Source organism: Oncorhynchus nerka, linkage group LG15 (assembly GCF_034236695.1).
Source record: "Oncorhynchus nerka isolate Pitt River linkage group LG15, Oner_Uvic_2.0, whole genome shotgun sequence".
Classification (NCBI taxonomy): Eukaryota; Metazoa; Chordata; class Actinopteri; order Salmoniformes; family Salmonidae; genus Oncorhynchus; species Oncorhynchus nerka.
This window is the reverse complement of record NC_088410.1, coordinates 81254406-81275084: the sequence shown is the minus strand read 5'-3', so window position 1 is coordinate 81275084 and position 20679 is coordinate 81254406. Positions and strand designations below refer to the sequence as shown.

Genomic DNA, 20679 nt, shown 5'->3' with positions numbered 1-20679 from the left:
TGTGGGGTGGCCAGTCCTCTTCTGGCTGTGCCGGGTGGAGATTATAACAGAACGTGGCCAAGATGTTCAAATGTTCATAAATGACCAGCATGGTTGAATAATAGTAAGGCAGAACAGTTGAAACTGGAGCAGCAGCATGGCCAGGTGGACTGGGGACAGCAAGGAGTCATCATGTCAGGTAGTCCTGGGACATGGTCCTAGAGCCCAGGCCAGTTGAAACTGGAGCAGCAGCATGGCCAGGTGGACTGGGGACAGCAAGGAGTCATCATGTCAGGTAGTCCTGGGGCATGGTCCTAGGGCTCAGGTCCTCCGAGAGAGAGAAAGAAAGAGAGAAGGAGAGAATTAGAGAACGCACACTTAGATTCACACAGGACACCGAATAGGACAGGAGAAGTACTCCAGATATAACAAACTGACCCTAGCCCCCCGACACATAAACTAATGCAGCATAAATACTGGAGGCTGAGACAGGAGGGGTCAGGAGACACTGTGGCCCCATCCGAGGACACCCCGGACAGGGCCAAACAGGAAGGATATAACCCCACCCACTTTGCCAAAGCACAGCCCCCACACCACTAGAGGGATATCTTCAACCACCAACTTACCATCCTGAGACAAGGCCGAGTATAGCCCACAAAGATCTCCGCCACGGCACAACCCAAGGGGGGGGCGCCAACCCAGACAGGCCGACCACAACAGTGAATCAACCCACCCAGGTGACGCACCCCCCCCAGGGACGGCATGAGAGAGCCCCAGTAAGCCAGTGACTCAGCCCCCGTAACAGGGTAGAGGCAGAGAATCCCAGTGGAAAGAGGGGAATCGGCCAGGCAGAGACAGCAAGGGCGGTTCGTTGCTCCAGAGCCTTTCCGTTCACCTTCCCACTCCTGGGCCAGACTACACTCAATCATATGACCCACTGAAGAGATGAGTCTTCAGTAAAGACTTAAAGGTTGAGACCGAGTTTGCGTCTCTGACATGGGTAGGCATTCTAGAGCTCTGCCTCGTCTCCCCGAGGAGATATTTTGCCTGAGCATGTCCAACAGGTGAAATTACTGCAGAGGGATGTCAGGCACTGCAGGTCTAGAACAGATTGTTTGCTTGTTAATACGACCCAATGCGTTGCCATCTATCATTACAGCAGTTGGATGACGCTTGTAGATTACGCTTGGATGACGCTGCTTTTGTCTTTTGATTCAACATTCAATATAAACATATCTTTAACTGTATCTACCGTAGGCCTATGTGTCACTGTATGAATATTCCATGTAGGTATCTTGTATGGACAACACTATCCACGCCCCATCTCTACCTTTACCCCCCCCCCTTCTCACCTCTCTCCTCTCCCCCTCCTTCTTCCAGGTACTCTGGATGGTCACCTGTCAGCCCTGCTGTGGATCGCCATGCTGGTGTCCCTGGCGATCGTCATCATCCTGCCCCAGCCCCACGGCGTCCGGGTCCTCATCGCCTCCACCATCCTCCGCCTCATCTTCTCTGTGGGCCTGAGCCCACCCTCTTCCTGCTAGGGGCCTTTAACGTGAGTGTGTGTGTGTGCGTGTGTGTGTCTGTGACTGGGAAGGTTTGTGGTCACATGGTCCTGTCACAGTAGCTCTTGTGCCCTCAAATGCCTTATCCAGTGTCCTTGCCTGACCTGTATGTGAGGTGAAGTGTGTAGTATGTCACTGTGGGATTCCACAGAGCTGTGGCGCTCTTGTGTCAACCAGACCAAATGAACACTCACTGTACCTATCCAGTGTATGTGACAATAAAACATTATTATTTGTTGTTGTTGTTGTTGGATGGATGCATGACCAATGCTTCTTGCACATCAAGTTTTTTGGAGTGATGTCAACTTTTCCAGGAGCAATTTTTCACGTATATGCCAGTCTCTGTAAAATAACAAAAGTTTGTTGAGTCTTAGTCTGCTGTGCTTTATTGGTTCTGAATATCTTTACTTAGTTGTTACAGATGCCAGTATGTACTTTTAAATGAACATGGTAAAGGTTTTGCTCTTTGACTCAAACCTTCCATGTTTTCCATTGTTCCTCAGGTGGGCAATAAGATGATCTTCTTGATGAGTTTTGTGGGGAACAGGGGGACGTTCACGCGGGGCTACAAGGCCATGATCATGGATGTAGAGTTTCTCTACCACCTCCTCTACCTGATCATCTGTAGTCTGGGTGTCTTCGTCCATGTTTTCTTCTACAGTCTGCTGGTAAAAACTGTACTCTCACTCACTCGCTCGCTCACTCTCTCAAATCAAATCAATTCAAATTTGATTGGTTGCATACACATATTTAGCAGATGTTATTAATTAAGGGTTTAGCAAAATGCTTGTGTTCCTAGCTCCAACAGTGAAGAAATATCTAACAATACACACAAATGTAAAATAATATAATTAAGAAATATAAAAATATTAGGACGAGCAATGTCGGAGTACGGAGTATGTGTGCATACACAGTTGAAGTCGGACGTTTAAATACATTTAAACTTAGTTTTTCACAATTCCTGACTAAATCCTATGAACAAAATTCCCTGTCTTAGGTCAGTTAGGATCACCACTTTATTTTAAGAATGTGAAATGTCAGAATAATAGTAGGGAGAATTATTTATTTAAGCTTTTATTTCTTTCATTACATTCCCAATATGTCAGAAATGTACATACACTCAATTAGTGTTGGATAGCATTGCCTTTAAATTGTTTAACTTGGGTCAAACATTTCGGGTAGCCTTCCACAAGCTTCCCAAAATAAGTTGGGTGAATTTTGGCCCATTCCTCCTGACAGAGCTGGTGTAACTGAGTCAGGTTTGTAGGCCTCCTTGTTCGCACACGCTTTTTCAGTTCTGCTCACAAATTTTCTATAGGATTGAGGTCATGGCTTTGTGGCCACTCGAATACCTTGACTTTGTTGTCCTTAAGACATTTTGCCACAACTTTGGAAGTATGCTTGGGGTCATTGTCCATTTTGAAGACCCATTTGCGACCAAGCTTTAACTGATGTCTTGAGATGTTGCTACAATATATCCACGTAATTTTCCACCCTCATGATGCGATCTAGTTTGTGAAGTGCACCAGTCTCTCCTGCAGCAAAGCACCCCCACATGGTTGGGATGGTGTTCTTTAGCTTGCAAACCTCCCCCTTTTTCCGCCAAACATAACGATGGTCATTATGGACAACAGTTCTATTTTTGTTTTTCAGACCAGAGGACATTTCTCCAAAAAGTATGATCTTTGTCCCCATGTGCAGTTGCAAACCATAGTTTTTTTTATGGCGGTTTTTGAGCAGTGGCTTCTTCCTTGCTGAGCGAAAGGCTATGTTTGTTGGTTATGTTGATATAGGACTCGTTTTACTGTGGATATAGATACTTTTGTACCTGTTTCCTCCAGCATCTTCACAAGGTCCTTTGTTGTTGTTCTGGGATTGATTTACACTTTTCGCACCAAAGTACATTCGTCTCTAGGAGACAGAACGCATCTCCTTCCTGAGCGTTATGACGGCTGTGTGGTCCCATGGTGTTTATACTTGCCTACTATTGTTTGCACAGCTGAACGTGGTACCTTCAGGCGTTTGGAAGTTGATGAACCAGACTTGTAGAGCTCTACAATTTTTTTCTGAGGTCTTGACTGATTTCTTTTGATTTTCCCATGATGTCAAGCAGAGGCACAGAGTTTGAAGTTAGGCCTTGAAATACATCCACAGGTACTCCTCCAATTGACTCAAATGATGTCAATTAGCCCATCAGAAGCTTCTAAAGTCATGACATAATTTTCTGGAATTTTCCAAGCTGTTTAAAGGCACAGTCAACTTAGTGTATGTGAACTTCTGACCCACTGGATTTATAAGTGAAATAATCTGTCTGTAAACAATTGTTGGAAAAATGACTTGTGTCATGCACAACATTGATGTCCTAATCGACTTGCAAAACTACAGTTTGTTAACAAGAAATGTGTGGAGTGGTTGAAAAACGTGTTTCAATGACTCCAATCTAAGTGTATGTAAACTTCCGACTTCAACTGTAGGGCAGCAGCCTCTAAGGTGCAGGGTTTAGTAACCAGGTGGTAGCCGGCTAGGGACTAAGTTCAGGGCAAGGTACTGGGTGTAGGCCGGCTAGTGATGGCTATTTAACAGTCTGATGGCCTTGGGATAGAAGCTCTTTTTCAGTCTCTCGCCCCAGCTTTGATGCACCTGTACTGACCTTGCCTTCTGGATGATAGTGGGGTAAACAGGACGTTTTGCTTGGGTGGCTGAGATCTTTGATGATATTTTTGGCCTTCCTGTGACACCGGGTGCTGTATGTGTCCTGGGGGCCTGGCAGTGTGCCCCCGGTGATATGTTGGGCAGACCGCACCACCCTCTGGAGAGCCCTACGGTTACGGACAGTGCAATTGCCGTACCAGGTGGTGATACATCCCGACAGGATGCTCTCCATGGTGCTTCTGTAAAATTTTCTGGGGGTCTTAGTGTAACCGGTGTGAAATGGCTAGCTAGTTAGCTGGGTGTGCACCAGTCGGTGACGTCACTCGCTCTGAGACTTGAAGTAGTTGTTTCACTTGGCTTTTGTGGCGCGATGGGTAACGGATGCTTCATGGGAGTTGTTGATGTGTGCAGAGGGTCCCTGGTTCGAGCCCTGTTAGAGGCGAGGAGGGGGACGAAAGCAATACGGTTACGTTGATGCTGTTGACTTGGATCACTGGTTGCTGCGGAAAAGGAGGAGGCCAAAAGGGGGGTGAGTGTAACCGGTGTGAAATGGCTAGCTAGTTAGAGGGGTGTGCGCTAATAATGTTTCAATGGGTGATGTCACTCGCTCTAAGACTTGAAGTAGTTTTCCCTTGCCCTGCAAGGGCCTCGGCTTTTGTGGCAGGATGGGTAACGGCGCTTCGAAGGTGACTGTTGTCTATGTGTGCAGAGGGTCCCTGGTTTGAGACTAGGTAGGGGCGAGGAGAGGGACAGAAGCAAATGCTGTTACATTAGGGCTAAGCAACATTTCTTAAACCGGAGTATGCATACCACCTCAAAACATCCTCCTGAGGTTGCAATCCATTTCAGCACACTGTCTGTGTAGGTGGACTGTTTCAGATTGTCAATGATGTGTATGCTGAGAAACTTCTCCACTGTCGATGTGGATGGGGGCATGCTCCTTCTGCTGTCTCCTGAAGTCCACAATCAGCTCCTTTGTTTTGTTGGCGACTCTCCACCATGGCCCCCATGTCCTCCCTGTAGGCTGTCTCGTCATTGTTGGTAATCAAACCTACCTCTGTTGTGTCGTCTGCAAACTTGATGATTGAGTTGGAGGCTTGCACGGCCACGCAGTCATGGGTGAACAGGGAGTTCAGGAGGTGGCTGAGGACGCACCCTTATGGGGCCCCTGTGTTGAGAATCAGCATAGTGGAGGTTTTGTTACCTACCTTTACCACCTGGGGGCGACCGGTCAGGAAGTCCATGACCCAGTTGCACAGGGCGGGGCTCAGACACAGGGCCCAGAGCATAATGATGAACTTGGAGGGTACTATGGTGTTGAAGGCTGAGCTCTAGTTAATGAACAGCATTCTTACAAGTATTCCTCTTGTCCAAATGGGATAGGGCAGTGCGATGGCAATTGCGTCATCTGTGGATGTTTTGAGGTGATATTAAAATTGCAGTGGTTCTAGGGTGTCAGGTAAGGTGTAGGTGATATGATTCTTAACTAGCCTGTCCAAACATTACATGATGTCAGTTGTGAGTACTACGGGACGATAATAATGTATTTTAGTTACCTTCACTTTCTTGGGTACAGGAAACAATGGTAGACATCTTGATGCAAGTGGGGGCAGCAGACTGGGATTGGGAGAGATTGAATATATCCGTAAACAGCCAACTGGTCTGCGCATGCTCTGAGGACGCGTCTAAGGATGCCGTCTGGGCCGGCAGCCTTGCGAGTGTTAACATGTTTAAATGTCTTACTTTAGCCACGGAGAATAAGAGTTCTCGGGAATGGCCCGCGTCAGTAGCACTGAGCAAGATGTTGGTGTCCGCGACCTTGCTGGTTTTCCCTTTGTATCCCTGCCACATATGTCTCGTGTCTGAGCCGTTGATTGCAACTACACTTTGTGTCTGTACTGATGTTTTGCCTGTTTTATTGCCTTACACAGGGCATAACTGAACTGGGCCTTGTAGCCATCCCGGAAGGGAGAACAATGTCCCAAAGTTGTTGAACCACGAGTACTGCAGGCAATGTGTTCGTAGAATTACAGATTTTCTTTATTGAAGTCCCCAGCTTCAATAATTGCGGCTTCAGGATATACACATAATCCAGTGTACTTCCTTGCGATCCGTCGTGGTATCGGATTGAGGGGGAATATACACCCTTTGACGATGACCGAACAGAATTCTCTCGGGAGGTAATGCGGTCTGCATTTGATTGTGAGGTATTCTAGGTCGGGTGAACAAAAGGACTTGAGTTCCTGTACATTACCACAATCACACCATGAGTAGTCAATCATGAAACATACACCTCCGCCTTTCTTCTTCCCAGAGAGTTCTTTATTCCTATCTGCACAATGTACTGAGAACCCAACTGGTTGTATGGGACTGGGACAGTGTATCTCACTCACTCACTCACTCACTCACTCACTCACTCACTCACTCACTCACTCACTCACTCACTCACTCACTCACTCACTCACTCACTCACTCACTCACTCACTCACTCACTCACTCACACACTCACTCACCCTCCCCTGTCTCCCACTAAGCTGTGTTTGTTTCTCCTGTAGCTCTTTGACCTGGTGTACAGGGAGGAGACGCTGCTGAACGTGATCAAGAGTGTAACCCGTAATGGCCGCTCCATCCTGCTGACTGCCGTGCTGGCTCTCATCCTGGTCTACCTCTTCTCCATCGTTGGCTACATCTTCTTCCAAGATGACTTCCTCCTCAATATTGACAGGATACCTAATAAAACACTAGGTAAGGTCAAAGAGCAGGCACTATGACACTTAGGGGTTCCCAAACAGAACAACTTCTTCTGTCTATCCTCCCCATTCTGATTGTCACATTTTAAAATGACTTACACCAGATTTCCTGCTGTGAAATAACTCTGCAAGGCCAAATAGGGTCCCTCCGTTACAATAGACAATAATGAGCCAACAAAGGCACGAGTGTTCCTCCTGACCTTTTGTTTTCCTGTTTGGCAGAGAGTGGAGCCAGTATGGTGGGAGATTTTCTGTCAGCAGGAGTGTGTCGGAAGGACAGCGGGGAGAACTGCTCCACAGAAGCTGTTATGGATGGTATGTGCTCCAGGAAAAGTGTGGGTATATGTGTGTGCGCGCAGCCTTGCATGTGTGTCAAGGGGTTCTCCTGTGTCCTCGCAGACCACCTGAGTCAATCCTCCCCCAGACAAGACGCTTCCCACAATTCCACTCAGACGGAAATCTGTACTATGAGGCAGTCATGGGATTAGGCCTTGGTTGGGCCTGGCTGGGTTTGTCTGGGCTGGGAGAGGCCATACCGACACTCCTGGTGCCCAAATTGATGGCATATGTTGTGTAGCGGAGAGTCGATGGATTCTGTTCAGTCAGTCGTCCTGATAAGCCTTTCGTTCCCAGGTAGCTAGTTTATGCTGGCAACAACAGCATGGCACAACTTAAAACTTGTCAAAGAAAATGTGATGTTTATTTCAATGGGAAAAGGAGAAATAACTTGTAGTATTGGTCACCCTATGGAATCTGGATCTCTCCGTGACATGCCAATTAGCTAACATTACGACAAGCCGGTGTGAATGACCAATGCAACGGTGTTGTGAGGTGCTTCCCACTGGGCAGCAATTGCTTCACCAGGCAGATAGTGGAGCTAATTTCAGGCCAGGGTGATGGGCAGCTGAAGCACATTTGTTGATTTTGTAGTCTGATAAAAACTGAATGATTCTCAACTCCCAAGTTCCAACTTCCTTCAAGTTTCAAATTCACGCTGAAATTTCTAGCAACAAGCATAAACTAGCTTGCTAGGGAGGGCTCATTAGGAAAAGACAACTGACAGACCCAGGGGTTTAGGCCTGGCTGGGTTTGGCTGGGCTAGGGAAAGCATAGGGGTTTATGCCTGGCGGGGTTTGGCTGGGCTGGGGGAAGCACACATGGGATTAGGCCTGGTTGGGATAGGGAAAGTGCACAGGGGTTTAGGCCTGGCTGGGTTAGGGAAAGCATAGGGGTTTATGCCTGGCTGGGTTTGGCTGGGCTGGGGGAAGCGCACAGGAGTTTAGGCCTGGCTGGGTTTGGCTGGGCTGGGGGAAGCTCACCGGGGTTTTGGCCTTGCCGTGTGTGTCTGCTACTGGAGGACCAGGATCCAGAGGGAGGTTGGAGGAAAGGTTAGGGATTAATTGCCATCAGGCACAGGACGGGTTCGCTCTGAGAGGGTGCCGGGGGCAGCTCATTGGGATCCTGGCATTCTAACAGACACTGTTGACTTCTTTAGAAAAATCTCCCAAATTAAAGATGACCTCAATGCTGCCTTAATGTGCTGAGCCAACCTTTTCTGGACCTTGTCAGGCCTGACGGTGTCTGGGTTCAAACCTCATGTAGGCTTCCACCACCATCACCACAACCCAAATTAATGACACTAGTCTGGTGACCTGTTGTTTTGTGAGAACTGTTTTCGGAGGGTTACATTGGTATTTTCAGTGGTTCCTGTGCTGGGAAGAAGCAGGCTGTGGTAGGGTTGATTTGCAGGTTTATTTGGAGTGAGATGTTAAGCTGTTGTTTCCGCAATATTGTCCTAATTCACTAAATCACCGTGTCCCCCCCCGTCCCCCAAGACAGAATTTGCCATGAGGTATTGTATATGAGAAATGTAGATGTGAGTTAGAGGATTGGATTTGTTGTGGATATACACAATGTCCCTGATGTCCCTCTGTAGCTGCCATAGCCACCCAGCCGTCGGCGGTGGTGATTGAGGACAAGGAGCGGTCGTGTGACTCCCTCCTCATGTGTATCGTCACTGTCCTGAGTCACGGCCTGAGGAGTGGAGGTGGTGTGGGGGATGTTCTGCGGAAGCCATCCAAAGAGGTATGCAAATGCCCATGTCGAACACCATCAACCATTTACATTTCCCACAGGTCCAGAAAGAGGAAGAAACCAACACAATTTAGCTTCACCTCAATCTCAATTATTGCTAATCTACAGGGAACAATTTTGCTGCAGTTATGTTTCATAGCTGCAGTTGTCTTTTGATAGTTGACTTGTTGAAATGTACAGGTGTATGTTATCAAATTCATGTTCCTTTCTCTCATGTATTTGCTAGGAGCCTCTATTTGCTGGCAGGGTGATATATGACCTACTTTTCTTCTTCCTCGTCATCATCATCGTCCTCAACCTCATCTTCGGAGTCATCATCGACACCTTTGCTGACCTCAGGAGTGAGAAACAGAAAAAGGAGGAAGTCCTGAAGACAACATGCTTCATCTGTGGTGAGTGGCCCTACCTGGGTCTGACTGGGCTCTTCTGGCCTGTGTCCACCGCGAGTCTTCAGTGGGCGGATGCTGAGCTATCATGATGGTAGCTGCAATTTGAGCTGGGGTTGGAATGACTAGTGGATTTGGTCTGTAGAGTCTATGAAAAGTAGTGCTATTTAACACTAGGCTTGTGGTGCAGTCCAGCGAGTGTTGGATGAGGATGAACATATGAGTGGTCTAACCTGAGACTGCACTGTAAGTCTGTCTGAGGCTGTTACTTAAGCAATAAGGCCCGAAGAGGTGTGGTATATATGGCCAATATACCACGGCAAAGGGCTGTTCTTTTGCATGACGCAGAGCGGATTGCCTGGATAAAGCCCTTAGCCGTGGTATATTGGCCATATATCCCACACCCCCGAAGTGCCTTATTTCTATTATGAACTGGTTACCAACGTATTAGAGCAGTAAAAATAAATGTTTTGTCATACCCGTAGTATACGGTCTGATATACCACGGGTGTCAGACAATCAGCATTCAGGGTTCAAACCACCTAGTTTATACTGTTGCATGCCTCACAGCTGGCCCGTGGTAGAATGGGGGCTGTTTTGCTCCGCTCAGCAGCATAGGCATCACAACACCTCCTCTTCCCAGAACCAGAGTGGTTAGTCATGGATGATGCGATGCGGAGGAGTAACTTCCTCCTGTTACCATGCAGGTTCTTGACCATGTTAGTGTGATACACTCACTCAGCCATGAAACACTCCTCCCAAAGTGCAACGCAATGGAAATTAATGGTATCACATCGGCATACACAAGCTATTAGTTAATGTAGCCTTAGTTACTTTAGCCTATACATTTTTTTTTCATGCATTTTACGTATGGCTGGCCCCGTGGGATGAAGTAGGATAAATGGGCAAGTAAAATACAAATGTAAGACATTAAGAACCAGCTTTAAGTCCCTATTCTATTCTCCCTCTGAAGTGTATTGTATCCTTCTCTCCAATGACAGAACTTCCCCATGCTATAGTTGTCATGACTAAAGTCATCACAGACAATCACCAGACTGATAATGAATGGCTCATTATTGCCACACATGCATTTGTTTGTTTACAGATTAAGTAACTGCCATGCATTTATGTTCCGGCATGTGTTTGACAATTTGTTTTTGTGTGTCCCTTCGTGTGCAGGCCTAGAAAGGGACAAGTTTGACAACAAGACGGTGACATTTGAAGAGCACATCAAGGTGGAGCACAACATGTGGCACTACCTGTTTTTCATAGTGCTGGTCAAGGTGAAGGACTCCACAGAGTACACAGGACCAGAGAGCTACGTCGCTGAGATGATCAGGGTACGACTAGATTACTACGCGTATTATGACCTAGATATCTTATAACTTGTAAAGCACCAGCCAAAACAGCTTATTATGAAGGAGATTATTGATGATACACATCAAGATAGGCAGGTATGTGGTCATAAATAGATCTCTGACAGGGAGTTGGCAGTTCTGCATGACTTCATCAGAAGCGCTCACATATCTGAGCTTTGATCAAATGTGTCTCCTCAGAATGAGGGTCAGCTCCTATACTAGATAGAGAGATTTTGGCATGCAGTAAAATATCTCTGTTCCATGGCGAGAATAAATTTAAAAACATGTTCAGAAACAGAAAACCACATAAGCGCCAATACATTGTAGACTTTTTAAAGGTCCTCCTCCACTGCTTTGCTGCAGATTGCCCAGTCCACCATCTACTAATCTAAATTAACTCAACCTAGGGATATGTGGGTCCTGAGTCGAGGAGAGTTGATTGCTATGGCTGGCCAGGTTTTTCTACCATTAATTGGCAGCTGGCCCAAAGCAGTGGCATTGTGTTTTGTAATCCCTGCCTTCGTGACCATTGAATCCCTCCAAAGTATTATCACATCTGTATGCTTTGTGAATAGAGAATTAAGATCCAGACAATGTTCCATTGGCATGGAGAATTAAGATCCAGACAATGTTCTGTTGGCATGAAATGTGTTAATCCCCGAAAGCAGCCATCCCAGCAAACCAAAATTGGTTCTGGGATAGTTCCTAGAACATTTATTCGGTGGTGGTAAATGTTCTCATAACACAAAACTGTCCAGTCGTGCTGATAATTATTGAATGTTTGTGTAAAACTTTCACCTGATGTTGCAAGAAAGGTCCCGAATACCCATTTCACCTGTTCTTTAAAGGTTCACAGAATGTTTCATTAGGTTGTGGGAACAGTCTGGTGGGAACATTGTGGGGAGATCACAAAACATATGTTCCAAAACATAAAACTATACAGTTGTGTGGATAATTCAACCATGTTTATTTTATAAGACTGTTCCCAGAACACATTTCTTCTGTTCTTCAAAGGCTCCCAAAACATTTCTTAAGGTTGTGGGAACATTATGGGTATATGACAAGAGATAGTTTCCTAAAACGCTAAAACGTTCCAGTTGTATTGTATTTGTATTTATTATGGATCCCCATTAGTTGCTGCCAAAGCAGCAGCTACTCTTCCTGGGGTCCAGCAAAATTAAGGCAGTTTATACATTACAATACATTCACAGATTTCACAACACAAGGTGTGCCCTCAGGCCCATACTCCACCACTACCACATATCTACAGTACTAAATCCATGTGTATGTATAGTGCGTATGTTATTGTGTGTGTGTGTGTGTGTGTGTGTGTATGCATGTGTCTGTGCCAATGTTTGTGTTGCTTCACAGTCCCTACTGTTCCATAAGGTGATTTTGATCTGTTTATTAAAAAAAATCTAATTTTACTGCTTGCGTCAGTTACTTGATGTGGAATAGAGTTCCATGTAGTCATGTAGTACTGTGTGCCTCCCATAGTCTGTTCTGGACTTGGGGACTGTGAAGAGACCTCTTGTGGCATGTCTTGTGGGCTTTGCATGTAGTTTAGACAGACAGCTCGGTGCATTCAACATGTCAATACCTCTCATAAATAAAAGTAGTGATGAAGTCAATCTCCCCTCCACTTTGAGCCAGGAGAGATTGACATGCATGTTATTAATATTATCTCTCTGTGTACACCCAAGGGCCAGCCGTGCTGCCCTGTTCTGAGCCAATTGCAATTTTCCAAAGTACTTTTTTGTGGCACCTGACCACACGACTGAACAGTAGTCCAGGTGCGACAAAACTAGGGCCTGTAGGACCTGCTTTGCTGATAGTGTTGTTAAGAAGGCAGAGTATCACTTTATTATAGACAGACTTATCCCCATCTTAGCTACTACTGCATCAATATGTTTTGACCATGACAGTTTACAATCTAGTGTTACTCCAAGCAGTTTAGTCATCTCAACTTGCTCAATTTCCACATGATTTATTACATGATTTAGTTGAGGTTTAGGGTTTAGTGAGTGTTTTGTTCCAAATAAAATGCTTTTAGTTTTAGAAATGTTTAGGGCTAACTTATTCCTTGCCACCCACTCTGAAACTAACTGCAGGTCTTTGTTGAGTGTTGCAGTCATTTCAGTCACTGTATTAGCTGGCGTGTATAGTGTTGAGTCATCCACATACACAGAAACTCTGGCTTTACTCAAAGTCAGTGGCATGTTGTTAGTAAAAATTGAAAAGAGCAAGGGGCCTAAACAGCTACCCTGGGGAATTCCTGATTTCAACTGGATTATATTTTAAAGGCTTCCATTAACCTCTTAAGTCGACCCTCTACTTTTTTGAACATTCTGTTAAAAATCGCGCAACATTTCAGCGCCCTGCTACTCATGCCAGGAATATAGTATATGCATTTGCTTAGTCTGTGTGGATAGAAAACACTCAGACGTTTAAAAAACTGGTTAAATCACTGCTGTGGCTTTACCAGAACGGCATTTACATCGAAAAGCACAGGAAAAACTGATCACTGAAAATGGGGAAAATATATCCATGCGCTACTTGAACCCATTGATAAACGTGAACCACAATTAATTGCCTGAGGTTGCTGTACCTACAGCTTCCACAGGGTGTCTAGAGTCTTGTCATTTCCCTTCGAGTTTTTTCTTGGTCAAACACATACAGGACACCGTATCTAATCCGGTCTAGGACCGGATATTTTCGTTGAGTTTCTAGCCGGACATTTTTCCAGACGGACAGCTAATGATCTTTACATCGCCTCCTGATGAATTTTATCGCTTATTAACGTTTACTAATACCTAAAGTTGCATTACAAACGTATTTCAAGTGTTTTGTGAAAGTTTATCGTCGACTTTTTGAATTTAAAAATTACGTTACGTTTGAAACGATGTTTTTTTCGTTTATCACACAGTCTACATATAACGATATCTAGGCTTTATATGGACCGATTTAATCGAAATAAAGACCCAAATAGTGTTTATGGGACATCTAGGAGTGCCAACAAAGAAGATGGTGAAAGGTAATGAATGTTTTCTATTTTATTGTGCGGTTTGTGTAACGCCGAAATGCTAATTATTTTGTTTACGTCCCCTGTGGGTCTTTTGGGGTGTTGCATGCTATCAGATAATAGCTTCTCATGCTTTCGCCGAAAAGCATTTTAAAAATCTGACTTGTTGCCTGGATTCACAACGAGTGTAGCTTTAATTCGATACCCTGCATGTGTATTTTAATGAACTTTTGAGTTTTAACTAATACTATTAGCATTTAGCATAGTGCATTTGCATTTCCAGAGCTCTAGTTGGGACGCAAGCGTCCCGAGTAGAAGCAACAGGTTAAAGAACACCGTCTGTGTTCTGTTAGACAAGTAAGTCTTAAAACACATTATAGCAGGCGGTGTAAAGCCATAAAACATACATTTTTCCAGCAGCAGACTATGAGCAATAATGTCAAAAGCTGCACTGAAGTCTAACAAGACAGCCCCCACAATCATTTTATCATCAATTTATCTCAGCCAATCATCAGTCATTTGTGTAAGTGCTGTGCTTGTTGAGTGTCCTTTCCTATAAGCATGCTGAAATTCTGTTGTCAATTTTTTTTACTGTAAAATAGCATTGTATCTGGTCAAACACAATTTTTTCCAGAAGTTTACTAAGGGTTGGTAACAGGCTGATTGGTCGGCTACTTGAGCCAGTGAAGGGGCTTTACTATTCTTGGGTAGCGGAATGACTTTAGCTTCCCTCCAGGCCTGAGGGCACACGTTCTCTAGTAGGCTTAAATTGAAGATGTGGAAATATCGTCTGCTTTTATCCTCAGTAATTTTCCATCTAGATTTTCAGACCCCGATGGCTTGTCATTGTTGATGGAAAACAAAAAAAAATTCACCTCTTCCACACTGACTTTCGGAATTCAAAAGTACAATTGTTGTCTTTCATAATTTGGTCCAATATACTTGGATGTATCGTGTCAGCGTTTGTTGCTGGCATGTTATCTCTAAGTTTGCTTATCTTGCCAATGAAAAAGTAATTAAAGTAGTTTGCAATATCAGTGGGCTTTGTGATGAATGAGCCATCTGATTCAATGAATGAAGGAGCCGAGTTGGCTTTTTTTTCCCCAAAATTGTATTTAAAGTGCCCCTAAGCTTTTTACTATAATTTGTTGTGTCTTTGGCTATACCGGATTAAGTGATATGACATGCTATTCTATGAAATTATTTCTCTGTAATTAATATTACCTGAATGAGCTGATCATGTAAATGTAATTAACTAGAGAGTCGGGCACCACGAAATAATATTTATAGAGCTGTTATCTTCTGAATAAACTCTTAAAGATCTAGTAATATTTTACATCAATAGCAGTCAATATCAATCGTCATCTTAATTCAGTCTCATCTGAAAGATGTAAATTCTTGGTTTTCTGCACGAACCCTGGCTAACAATTTGAGTCAGGAACACAAAATTGTGTTTAATTATTTATTTACTAAATACCTAACTAATCACACAGAATTACACATACACATAATTAAATTATAACTTGATTACAAATTACGTCATAAAGGAAACGTCCCATTCGCAACCAAAGCTCACGCTGATGTTGGCTTTGTTCTGTAGTTATTATCTGAACCATTCTGATATCGGACCGTCGTCCTACATCCTCGGAACAGGAGGTTATATTGTCGTCAAGGGCTTTTTTAGGAAGGGAGAGGAGGGCGTGTTTGAAATGTTTTATAGCCCATGTCCCTTCACAGGGGCGGGCCACTGATTGAGCAGAGCACTGTCTTATGAAAACCCAAATCTCATATTTTAGAAGCTAAAATCACATTTCATGCCATCACAAATAATTTCATATTTAAACATTTAAATTGAACAACAATTCCATGTGAATCCGATAACTCTGATGTGTAAACTTTCCACTGTAGAGTTATGTCATCTTATCATTGATGAGAATGTCTCAAATGACAACCGAACTGACATTATATTCATTAAGGACCTCCGCATATGTTAAATTGGTCGCATTACCAGAATATAGTTAATTTACCCCGACCTTCTGATGTTCCCAGAATCTATATGTTAACCAAGGGTTTTGCAAATGCAAAGGAAAAAGGGGGGAAGAGGTATTTATGACTGTCATAATTCTACCCCCCAGGCCAACGTCATGACACATTCTTTATATAATTTATCTTTGTTTCATAGTGTAGTTTATTTTTATTGTTATTTAGTTTAGTCACATGATTTCTTAATTTGCATTATGTTTGCTAAATCAGTTGGGCTGCCAGACTCATTTGACATACCTTTTGCCTCATTCCTCTCAACCATACCATTTTTAAATTCCTCATCAATCCAAGGGGAATCAACAGTTTTTACCTTCATTTTCTTAATGGGTGCGTGCTTATTAGTAACTGGAATAAGTCGTTTCATAAATGCGTTAAGTGCAGCGTCTGGTTGCTCCCCTATTTATTTAACAACACTGTCATCTCAGATTTTCAAAATATGCTTTTGAACCATAGCTAAACAAGCATTTGTGTAAGAGTATTGATAGCCTAGCATAGCATTTAACCTTAGCATTCAGCATGCTACATTTTCACAAAAACAAGAAAAGCATTCAAATAAAATCATTTACCTTTGAAGAACTTCAGATGTTTTCAATGAGGAGACTTTCAGTTAGATAGCAAATGTTCAGTTTTTCCAAAAAGATTATTTGTGTAAGGACAAATCGCTCCGTTTTGTTCATCACGTTTGGGTAAGAAAAAACCCGAAAATTAAGTCATTACAACGCAAACTTTTTTACAAATTAACTCCATAATATCGACAGAAACATGACAAACGTTGTTTAGAATCAATCCTCAAGGTGTTTTTCACATATCTATCGACGATAAATCATTCGTGGCAGTTTGGTTTCTCTTCTGAAGAAAATGGAACGTGCATGGACCTGGAGATTACGCAATAATTTCGACGGAGGACACCGGGCGGACACCTGGTAAATGTAGTCTCTTATGGTCAATCTTCCAATGATATGCCTACAAATACGTCACAATGCTGCAGACACCTTGGGGAAACGACAGAAACTGCAGGCTCATTCCTGGCGCATTCACAGCCATATAAGGAGACATTGGAACACAGGGCATTCAAAATCTGGACCATTTCCTGTATGAAATTTCATCTTTGTTTCGCCTGTAGCATTAGTTCTGGGGCACTCACAGATAATATCTTTGCAGTTTTGGAAACGTCAGAGTTTTTTTCTTTCCAAAGCTGTCAATTACATGCATAGTCGAGCATCTTTTCGTGACAAAATATCTTGTTTAAAACGGGAACGTTTTTTATCCCAAAATTAAAAGAGCGCCCCCTATCTCGAAGAAGTTAACGAGGCAAGTCAGTTAGGAACATATTCTTATTTACAATGACAGCCTAGGAACAGTGGGTTAGCTGCCTTGTTCAGGGTCAAAAGGACAGATTCTTGTCAGCTCGGGATTCGATCTAGCTTTCGGTTACTGGTCGAATTCCCTAACCACTAGACTACCTGCCGCCGCTTACACACCACAGACCAGCAAATATTCTTTACATCATCAATATATGAATCGCTACAAAACTTCTTGTATGACCTCTTATACACTATATTAGACCCTAGATATGACTATTATATTGTGATGAAAACATCCTATGGATTTGGATACTGCTTTAAAGCAAATATCTGCAGCGTTAGTAAAAATGTGATTAATACATGTTGATGATTTCATTCCTGTGCTGTTTGTAACTACCCTGGTAGGTTGACTGACAACCTGAACTAGGTTGCAGGCACAGGTTACAGTTTGGAGTTTTACCGGAGCTTTACCTAGAAAAGACTTATAGATGACCTGGAGCCAGTGGGTTTGGAATACCTATATGTAGCGAGGACCAGCCAACAAGAGCGTACAGGTCACAATGGTGGGTAGTATATGGGGCTTTGGTGACAAAACAGATGGCACTGTGATAGACAACATCCAATTTGCTGAGTAGGGTGTTGGAGGCTATTTTGTAATTGACATCGCCAAAGTCAAGGATCGGCAGGATAGTCAGTATTACGAGGGTATGTTTGGCAGCATGAGTGATGAGTGGCTTTGAGTGGCTTTGTTGCGAAATAGGAAGCCAATTCTAGAATTAATTTTGGATTTCAGATGCTTAATATGAGTCTGGAAGGAGAGTTTACGGTCTAGCCAGACACCTAGGTATTTATAGTTGTCCACATATTCTAAGTCAGAACCGTCCAGAGTAGTGATGTTAGGCGGGCGGGCGCGTGCGTACAGCAATCGGTTGAAGAGCATGCATTTAGTTTTACTAGCATTTAAGAGCAGTTGGAGGCCACGGAAGGAGTGTTGTATGGCATTGAAGCTCATTTGGAGGTTTGTTACCACAGTGTCCAAAGAAGGGCCAGATGTATACAGAATGGTGTCGTCTGCGTAGAGGTGGATCAAAGAATCACCCGAAGCAAGAGTGACATCATTGATATATACAGAGAAAAGAGTCAACCCGAGAATTGAACCCTGTGGCACTCCCATAGAGACTGCCAGAGGTCCGGACAACAGGCCCTCCGATTTGACACACTTAACTCTAGCTGAAAAGCATTTAGTTAACCAGGCGTGGCAGTCATTAGAGAAACCAAGGCTGTTGAGTCTGCCGATAAGAATACGGTGATTGACAGAGTTGAAAGCCTTGGTCAGGTTGGTGAAGACTTCTGCACAGTACTGTTTTTTTATCGATGGTGGTTATGATATTGTTTAGGACCTTGAGCATGGATGAGGTTCACCCGTGAACAGCTCGGAAACCGGATTACATAGCGGAGAAGGTACGGTGGGATTCGAGATGGTCGGTGATCTGTTTGTTCACTTGGCTTTTGAAGACTATAGAAAGGCAGGGCAGGATGGATATAGGTCTGTAACAGTTTGGGTCTAGAGTGTCTCCCCCTTTGAAGAGGGGGATGACCGCGGCCACTATCAAATCTTTAGGAATCTCAGATGATATGAAAGAGAGGTTGAACAGACTAGTATTAGGGGTTTGGACAATGGCGGTGGATAATTTTAGGAAGAGAGGGTCCAGATTCTCTAGCCCAACTGAATTGTGGGATCCAGATTCTGCTGCTCTTTCGGGACATCAGCTGTCTGGATTTGGGGGAAGGAGAAGTGGGGGAGGGGGGCTTTGGCCAGTTGCTGCGGGGGGTGCAGAGCTGTTGTCCGGTGTTGGGGTAGCCAGGTGGAAAGCGTGGTATACTGTAGAGAAATGCTTTTGAAATTCTCGATTATCGTGGATTTATCGGTAGTGACAGTGTTTCCTAGCCTCAGTACAGTGGGCAGCTGAGAGGAGGTGCTCTTATTCTCCATGGACTTTACAGTGTCCCAAAACGTTTGGGAATTAGTGCTGCAGGATGCAAATTTCTGTTTGAAAAAGCTGGCCTTTGCTTTCCTAACTGATTGTGTATATTGGTTCCTGACTTCCCTGAAAAGTTGCATATCGCGGGGACTATTCGAAGCTAGTGCAGTGCGCCACAGGATGTTGTTGTGCTGGTCAAGGGCAGTCAAGTCTGGAGTGAACCAAAGGCTATATCTGGTGTTAGTTCTACATTTTTTGAAAGGGGCATGCTTATTTAACCTCTTCAGTCGACCCTCTACTTTTTTGAACATTCTGTTAAAAATCGCGCAACATTTCAGCGCCCTGCTACTCATGCCAGGAATATAGTATATGCATTTGCTTAGTCTGTGTGGATAGAAAACACTCAGACGTTTAAAAAACTGGTTAAATCACTGCTGTGGCTTTACCAGAACGGCATTTACATCGAAAAGCACAGGAAAAACTGATCACTGAAAATGGGGAAAATATATCCATGCGCTACTTGAACCCATTGATAAACGTGAACCACAATTAATTGCCTGAGGTTGCTGTACCTACAGCTTCCACAGGGTGTCTAGAGTCTTGTCATTTCCCTTCGAGTTTTTTCTTGGTCAAACACATACAGGACACCGTATCTAATCCGGTCTAGGACCGGATATTTTCGTTGAGTTTCTAGCCGGACATTTTTCCAGACGGACAGCTAATGATCTTTACATCGCCTCCTGATGAATTTTATCGCTTATTAACGTTTACTAATACCTAAAGTTGCATTACAAACGTATTTCGAAGTGTTTTGTGAAAGTTTATCGTCGACTTTTTGAATTTTAAAAAATTACGTTACGTTTTGAAACGATGTTTTTTTCGTTTATTACACAGTCTACATATAACGATATCTAGGCTTTATATGGACCGATTTAATCGAAATAAAGACCCAAATAGTGTTTATGGGACATCTAGGAGTGCCAACAAAGAAGATGGTGAAAGGTAATGAATGTTTTCTATTTTATTGTGCGGTTTGTGTAACGCCGAAATGCTAATTATTTTGTTTACGTCCCCTGTGGGTCTTTTGGGGTGTTGCATGCTATCAGATAATAGCTTCTCATGCTTTCGCCGAAAAGCATTTTAAAAATCTGACTTGTTGCCTGGATTCACAACGAGTGTAGCTTTAATTCGATACCCTGCATGTGTATTTTAATGAACTTTTGAGTTTTAACTAATACTATTAGCATTTAGCGTAGCGCATTTGCATTTCCAGAGCTCTAGTTGGGACGCAAGCGTCCCGAGTAGAAGCAACAGGTTAAGATGGTGAGGAAAGCACTTTTAAAGAGCAACCAGGCATCCTCTACCTACAGGATTAGGTCAATATCCCTCCAGGATACCCAGGCCAGGTCGATTAGAAAGGTCTGCTCGCAGAAATGTTTTAGGGAGCGTTTGACAGTGATGAGGTGTGGTCGTTTGACAGGGGACACATAACAGACGCAGGCAATGAGGCAGTGATCGCTGAGATCCTGGTTGAAAACAGCAGAG

General features: G+C 43.8%; 1 pseudogene; it reads left to right on the top strand.

Moving 5' to 3' along the window:
* Nucleotides 1–20679, top strand: part of LOC115143394 (inositol 1,4,5-trisphosphate receptor type 1-like) — a 151866-nt pseudogene that overhangs the window by 109836 nt on the left and 21351 nt on the right.